A 7933-nucleotide genomic window follows, 5' to 3' on the forward strand; every position below is an offset into this window, starting at 1 on the left:
GGTTCCATCCCTGGGTCAGGAAGATCCCCTGGAGAAGGGAACGGCAACCCATTCCAGTATTCTTGCCTGGAGAATCCCATGGACGGAGGAGTCTGAAGGGCTTCATGGGGTCACAAAGAGCTGGAGAGGATAGGCTGACTAACACTTTCAGTTTTTAAGGGACGTGGCCCCTTGGTTCAGTGTGGCTATTCCGGGGAGTGCTGACTGCCATGGTCTGCGCTGTGGACTGGGAAGTAGCGACAAATGAAAGTCATGTCAAGCAAGGAGTAAGGACGAAGGCAGAAAGGAGGAGCACCTGAGGTTTCCTAGCACACCCGATCTCTATTTTCCTGAGACCCGCCTGCACTCCAGCTCAGGTTCTATGAGTTGCCCCCGCATTTTCATAATAAGTATTCTTTCTTCATACTTCCCCTGCTTGAATTAATTTGAATGTTAGTTTCTTTTCAACTAAACTCTCCCCCAAATTCAGAGCCCAAGAGAGATCCAATATTACACATAGGCTGGTGGCAGAACCATCCTCTTTCTCCTGACTCTTAACAAAAAGCCCTTTTGAGGAAGAAGGAAATAATAAGGAAGGAAGGAAGAATGTGCATTTGTTGAAGATTTACTCTGTGTCAGGTGCTTTGTAATGGCATCTATTTAATCTCTTCCATCCTGGGAGGTAGATTTTATTCTATTTTCTCTGTTTGCAGATGAGGAATCTGAGGCGCGGAAGTGAACAACTTGTCCAGGAAGAACTGAGGATTTAACTGCTTTCACTAATTTTGTGACTGTTCAGCACCCTAAGCTGCTTCTTTAAAAGAGGTGTGCTGCTTTGTTATATTACCATGAGGCTGTTCGGAGATAGCCAGCCAATGGGAACCTCAGGAGTAAATCAACCAAAAGAGTCACGGTCAGCCTCTTGAGATCCTGCAGAGGAGAGGCAGGGTCACAAGTCCAGACATGGGCAAGACTCCTTACCTTTTAGAGAACGCATTCATTTTTATTTATTTTTAAGTGGAGAATAACTACTTTATAATGTTGTACTGGTTTCTGCTGTAGACAATGTGAATCAGCCATAATAAATATATATATATATATATACACACACACACACACATTCCCTCCCTCTTATTCCATCCCATTCCTCTAGACGACTCCTACCTTTAAAGACCAACTCGTAGAACCCAGTCATTGCTCTGAGTGCTTCAGGAGCCTCTCAGGAACCGCTCAGACCACCCCACCTCCAGCCTCTGGATGGCTCATTTGTGGCCACTGAGATCATTCCAGCATCTGCACCTCCTGTGTGTTAGGAAAAAAGCAAAACCAGATCTTCCCAAAGAGGCTCTGCCAAGGGGAAATCCGGGAGGACCACGAGCCCCTCTGATGCTCTCAGTGATTTTTGTCTCTAGATACTAGGCTAGGGTTGTGTGTGTATGTGTGTACCAGGCTCCCTTTAATATGCACACCTGGATTGCACTGGGATGCCAGCACATTTCCTAACCAAGAACGGATGGCAATAGAGACATAAAAACAGCTAAGACCAGGTATCCAGACTAGCACATATTGAAGAATGTTTCAGCAGATATATCTAGGAGACTAAGAAGACTGGGAAATTCCTGTAGTCCCTGTCTTAGCTTTGGCTGTTATAAACAAAGTGTCATAGACTGGATGGTGTATAAATGGGAATTTCTCATGGTTCTGGAGGCTGGAAGTCTGAGATCAGGGTGCTAGCATAGTGGGATCTTGGTGAGTTCTGGGTGGCAGAAAGTCACCTTCTCATATCTTCACATGAGGAAGTGAGCTAGTATTCTTTTCTTCCCTAGAGGTATTAATTCCATTCGTGAGGGCCCCACTCTCATGACTTAATTACCTCCCAAAGCTCTATGTCCCAGTATCATCCCAGTGGGGATTAGATTTCAACAGATGAATTGGCAGTGGAGGGTGGTGGGGGGAAAGGACCACAGACATTCCAGTCCCTAATAGCGCCAAATTCTTCTTTAAAAAAAAAAAAAATTATTTGGCAGTTCCAGGTCTTAATTTCCACACGAGGGATCTTCATTTCGGTATGTGAGATCTGGTTTCCTGACCAGGGACCAAACCCAGGGCCCCTGCATTAGGAATGCGAAGCCTCAGCCACTGGACCACCATGGAAGTCCCCCCTAACAGCCCCACATTCTAATCTCCAAATTATTTTGACTGATTATTAAAAAAAGAAAATCAACCTGGAGACCTTGTAACACTGCAGTTTCCTTAGCCTCACTTCTGGGGGACTCTGATTTCATAGGTCTGTGCTACATTTGTCCTTTTGAGATGCTTCCCTGAGGACTGTGACAATCAATCAGATTCAGAGAAGCCCAGGGCACATCCCTACACTAAAGACATTGAGAATACCTATTAGTTTCACTAAACCCAGTTTACCAATGTTACTTAACATGTATCCCTTCATATGTTTTTATTTATTGCATAACACCTGTTTGCACAAGGTCCACTGGAGAGTCTACCAACATTTTTCCTTAATAATTTCACATGCATATCTTAACTCCAGTGATTCTTTCATGCCCCTTCCACCTTTTTACTGAATTCACTGGGCTGTTTTCTCCCTAAGGGCAAGGATAGTATCTGCCTTATAATAAAACCAAGAAGGACCCTGCAGGGCCCTCCTAGGTACAAAAGGCCTTCAGAGTCCCCCATCTTTTATTTGTTGAAAAGCTGTAGTCTCCCAGACCTCCTCTAAGTCACAAAAGAGCAGGCTCTAGCAGTTAATAATTAGGGCGAGTCACATAATCTTTAGTTCCTCCCTGAAAGACATAGGTAAGTGTTCGATGACCACTCCTGAGTTGTTTTGCAGATACTAAAACTACCACCAGAGGGAAAAAGCTAACTGCATAATCAGCAGACAGTAGCCGTGACACAAGCTGCTCCATCTTGCACAATTTTAAGAACTGGCCTCTAGGAAATGGGAACTGACCAACCCTGGAGCTGAAGATGAACTGTGCTTGAGACAATCAAGATGGTGTTGACCAGACCACCGCGTGACCCGTTTCAAGATGATCGATGGAGTCAGCTGACTGGCTGTTCTGCATGGAACCACCACCTGTGCACCTGGGAACCTTTCTTTTAAAAACTCTTGCCCCGACTGGCAATGGGGAGACTGTTTTTTGGGGGCTGCTAGTCTGCCATCTCCCCAGGTCACCAGCTTCTTAAATGAAGCATCTTTTCCCACCAATCTTTGTCTCTCGAACATTTGACTTTTCAGCCACAAGCAGCTGAACCGGAGTTCAGTTCCAGTTCTGGCGGGTAACAACGTTCCCCTCTGGAGCCTGAGTAAATGAAGGTCTCTTAAAATCATCTCTTAACAGGAGACATGAGCCCCTCCCCACCTTCCCACCAACGGCAACACTGATCTTGGGAAGATAGTTTTAAAACTTTAAAACTTAAGAGATGGTGATTTCCCCTCTGTCTTCTAGGATTCGAAACTGATTTCCACCCCACAGGTGATCACAACTGGGAAGACTATAGAACTGCTTTTGGTTGGCAGTTGTGGGTATTGGGTGTTGGGTGCTGGCCACCCATCCTTCTCCAAGCTCTTCCCCCATGGCTCTGTCTTTGCCTCTTAACAAACTGGTTCCCAGGTATGAGCCCTCCTGAAACAACTGGTTAAGGCAAGACATTTCCCATTTCTCAGTTTCCTCTGCCTTCAAGCCACCAAGGGACTGAAGAGAGAAGTGCTGAGGCTACTGAAATGGGTTTCTCTGTGGAGGGAGCATTTGTGTTGGAAATTGCATTAAATTCAGCAGGCAGAAATCATTCATAGTGGCTTCTTACACCCCAGGAGGACCAAGATCCCACTAATAATCAAAATAGAAATCTGTACGCAGGTCAAGAAGCAACAGTTAGAACTGGACATAGAAAAACACACTGGTTCCAAATCGGGAAAGAAGGGCTTCCCTTGCGGCTCAGCTGGTAAAGAATCCAAATCGGGAAAGAAGTACGTCAAGGCTGTACATTGTCACCCTGCTTATTTAACTTATATGTAGAGTACATCATGTGAAATGCAGGGTTGGATGAAGCACAAGCTGGAATCAAGATTGCTGGGAGAAATATCAATAACCTCAGATATGCAGATGACACCACTCTTATGGCAGAAGGCAAAGAAGAACTAAAGAGTCTTTTTGATGAAAGTGAAAGAGGAGAGTGAAAAAGTTGGCTTAAAGCTCAACATTCAGAAAACTTAAGATCATGGCATCCAGTCCCATCACTTCATGGCAAATAGATGGGCAAACAATAGGAACAGTGGCAGACTTTATTTTTTGGGCTCCAAAATCACACATGAAATTAAAAGAAGCTTGCTCCTTGGAAGAAAAGCTATGACCAACCTAAACAGCATATTAAAAAGCAGACACATTACTTTGCCAACAAAGGTCCGTCTAGCCAAGGCTATGGTTTTTCCAGTGGTCATGTATGGATGTGAGAGTTGGACTCTAAAGAAAGCTGAGTGCTGAGGAATTGATGCTTTTGAACTATGGTGTTGGAGAAGACTCTTGAGAGTCCTTTGGACTGCAAGGAGATCCAACCAGTCCATCCTAAAGGAAATCAGTCCTGATTATCCATTGGAAGGACTGATGCTGAAGCTGAAACTCCAATACTTTGGCCACCTGATGTGAAGAACTGACTCACTGGAAAAGACTGAAGGTGGGAGGAGAGGGGGATGATAGAGGATGAGATGGTTGGATTGGATCACCGACTTGATGGACATGAATTTGTGTAAGCTCCGGGAGCTGTCGATGAACAGGGAAGCCTGGCATGCTGCAGTCCATGGGGTCGAAAAGAGTCGGACATGATTGAGCAACTGAGCTGAACTGAAGGGTGATGTATTTATCCCACCCTGTAAGTACCCCCCCCCCTTTTTTAATGTAACTTTTTAAATTTAATTCTTCACAAGATAATGAAGACCTGAAGGAGTGACCCGAGCAGGAAGCTTTTATTCATTTATCTTTTGGCCACACTGAGTGGCATGTGGGATCTTCATTCCCCAACCAGGGATCGAACTGGCACCACCTGCATTGGCAGTGAAGAGTCTTAACCACTGGAACACCAGAGAAGTCCTTGTAAGCCTCTTTCTAATCCTACTTGGCAAACAGAAACCACCAGGACTTACCTGCCAGTTCCAGGCCATTTCACGTGTTCCCGGGGAGTTGATCCCATGTCAAGAGAAAAGCAACTGGTTGTCCTGACCCATGTCTGGCAACGGTCCTTTGGTTCCTAGTTGTCAACAGTTGAGGGGGACGGTGTTGACCAGTCTCCTCTGGATCAACACAGCGTGGGCACTGGGAAGATGCTCCTGGACTGCTCGGGGACAGTTCGCAGGGCTCGAGACAATCACGTGTTGAGAGCGAGTTCCCCTTTCAATGTTTAAGTGGTCCTTTCAGAGCCCGTCAACAGTGGGGTTGTAAAACAGGTGGAAAAGCGAGTGTATGGCATTTTTCTTGCCCTGTTTCTGGACTTCACGGGCATTATTCCCTATCCATGTCCAAAAGGGGTCCCATAGGTCACGCACGGCTGTTCTAGATCCCGAACAGTGGTTGTGATGCTGGAAGTCTTTGTCGACGTTCTGTAACGTCTCCCACCTGTGGTAACGCATCCTAGCCGGAGTGTAGCCGTGATCCCGTCCCCCTATTTCGTTGCTCTACCCCCTCCTGTAGGCGGGACCGAGGTGGGGGGTTGGTTTGGGGAGTGGGCTGGTCTTTCTGAACCAGGTAATCCCCAAGTTATCTGACAGATAATCCAGGTCCCTGCCTTTCGTCTGTATTCACCAGCCAAGCCCCGGCAGTCAGAGGAACCCCGAGCGCGGAGCTGCCACTTTTAAACCGGAAAGAGATTCTGAATTGAGGACATTCTCAGTGTCATGGAAGAGAAAGGCGCCTCTCATGGTGGTCAGCTGCCCAGGGCCCCTCGTGCTAGTGAACGCCACCTCAGGTCACTCCCACAACTCTGTCTCCGTCCTAACTTCCCGACTTCATCCCGCTGAGGGGAGTTTCCTCAGCCTTCTGTGGCCAGTTTTTAGCTGCACCCATGGGCCTGTGAGCCTTGTAGTTGCTCGGCCTTGAAATTGGAGACACTGACGTCAGAAGGAAGGGGTCCTGAGGCGACGGCCTCACTTTGAGCAGCTGGCGGCCAGCACAACATGGCGGCGCGCTTCACCTCTAGGAGCGGGAAAGAGGCTGCCGTTGATTGGAGGAACTGATCTCACGTGGGCTGATTGGTTACCAGGGAAACCAGCGGTTTGGGCACGCCCCCCACAGGCCCTCAAGTTAACCACCGTCGTGGTGGTGTGTGTTTCTTGTTAACAAACTAGTAGATGAAGCTGTGCTGCCCTCAGTTTTAGAACCATCACTCTGCTGGGGCAGAGAGCAGGCGTGTGCATGGTCCATGAGTTGGTGCAGCTGACGCAGGGGCTGGTGGACAGGGGAGGGAGGTACAGAGAGCTGGCCTGGTCACCATCTCATTGCATCCTTGCTATAGCTTTGTTATCGTTATCTGCTATTATAGGTGAAGAAACCAAAGCCCAGATTAGTTCAATAATGCAGGGCCCCACCGGAGACAGATGGCACATTCAAATGAACCTATTTTAATAAAGGTACTATTTCCAGCGGTCAGGGTAGTGGATTCATTTTGTTTTTTAAAAAACATTTCTAGTGCATTTGTTTCTTTTTCATAAGTCTTTATTAAATTTGTTACAACATTGTTTCTGTTTTATGTTTTAGTTTTTTGGCCAGGAGGCATGTGAGATCTCAACTGCTTGACCATGGATGAACCTGCACCCACTGCATTGGAGGGCGAAGTCTTAATCACTGAACTGCCGGGGAAGTCTCTATTTTTTAAAAATTTGTCTGTACTGGGTCTTAGTTGTGGCAGTTGGGATCTAGTTCCCTGAACCAAGGATCGAACCTGGACTCCCTGCACTGGAAGCAGAGAGTCTTAACCATTGAACCATCAGGGAAGTCCCTCATTTTCACCAAGCCGCAAACTTGGTGACTTTAAACAGCATCCACCTGTTAGCTCACAGGCTTGTAGGTCATAGTCCAGCACGGCATAGTTAGATTTTCTGCTCAGTATCTCCTGAGGTTGAAATCAAGGTGTCATTGGGGTTAGGATCTCATCTGAGGCTCAGGTTCTCCTTCAAGTTCAATCAAGGTGTCAGCAGAATTCAGTTCCCTGTGGTTGTAGGGCTGAGGTCCCTGTTTTCTCACTTCCCGCTTGCCTAGGGACAGCTCTTGGCTTCCAGAGACCACTCTCAGATCCTTGTCATGTGTCCCCCTTCCATAGACAGCTCATGGCATGGATGTCTGCTGCTTTGAGCCCAGCAGGAGACACACTCTCTTCCTTCCGGGGTTGTGAAGACTGGGGTCCCAGGTAAACAGTCATGCAGTGACTCCTCCTTGAGCTGCTCACTCGCTGACCTGTCTGCTTGCCTCCATCTCCCTGCAGAGAGCAGATCCAATCATCCCTTCCCCGTCAGCCCTCGGCCCTCCTTGAAATTTACTCTGATGGTTCCTTGAAGTTCCTCTCACCTAAATGCACCCCCTCTCTGGGGGTTGTTCAGCCATCTTTGGGAGGAGCTCTCCAGTGGAGAGAAGGGGTTTCTCTGGGGAGCCATGTGAGTGCCCAGCTCCTGTCTCATCTCCTACCTGGTGGATTAGAGACTCAGACCCTGGAATTCTGTCTGCATCAGGTCTCTGTGACATCATGCCTCTCAGAGGGGCTCAGGGGCCAATTAGGAAGTTAATCCAGACAGGAGACCCTGTGAGCCCGCTATGGCTATTGGTCTCTGGTCTGCCACCATGAGGCTGTATGGCTTCACCAGAGTCATCTGGAGTGCTTGGGCCTTGTCTCTGAAGTGGGCCTGCATCCCTGTTGGAAGGAGTTGGTTTAAAGCTTTTCAGATCTGGAT

The 7933-nt window shown here is 47.4% G+C and overlaps 1 long non-coding RNA gene across 1 annotated transcript; it reads right to left on the reverse strand.

Annotated features, from left to right (window-relative positions):
• Positions 1 to 738: 738 nt before the first annotated feature.
• Positions 739 to 6268, reverse strand: LOC110126787 (uncharacterized). The gene is made up of 3 exons (XR_002310543.2): positions 5141 to 6268; positions 1144 to 1281; positions 739 to 909 (listed from the first exon to the last, which is right to left on the reverse strand). It is a non-coding gene; the product is annotated as an uncharacterized lncRNA (long non-coding RNA).
• Positions 6269 to 7933: the final 1665 nt, after the last annotated feature.

This window comes from Odocoileus virginianus, chromosome 12 (assembly GCF_023699985.2).
Source record: "Odocoileus virginianus isolate 20LAN1187 ecotype Illinois chromosome 12, Ovbor_1.2, whole genome shotgun sequence".
NCBI lineage: Eukaryota > Metazoa > Chordata > Mammalia > Artiodactyla > Cervidae > Odocoileus > Odocoileus virginianus.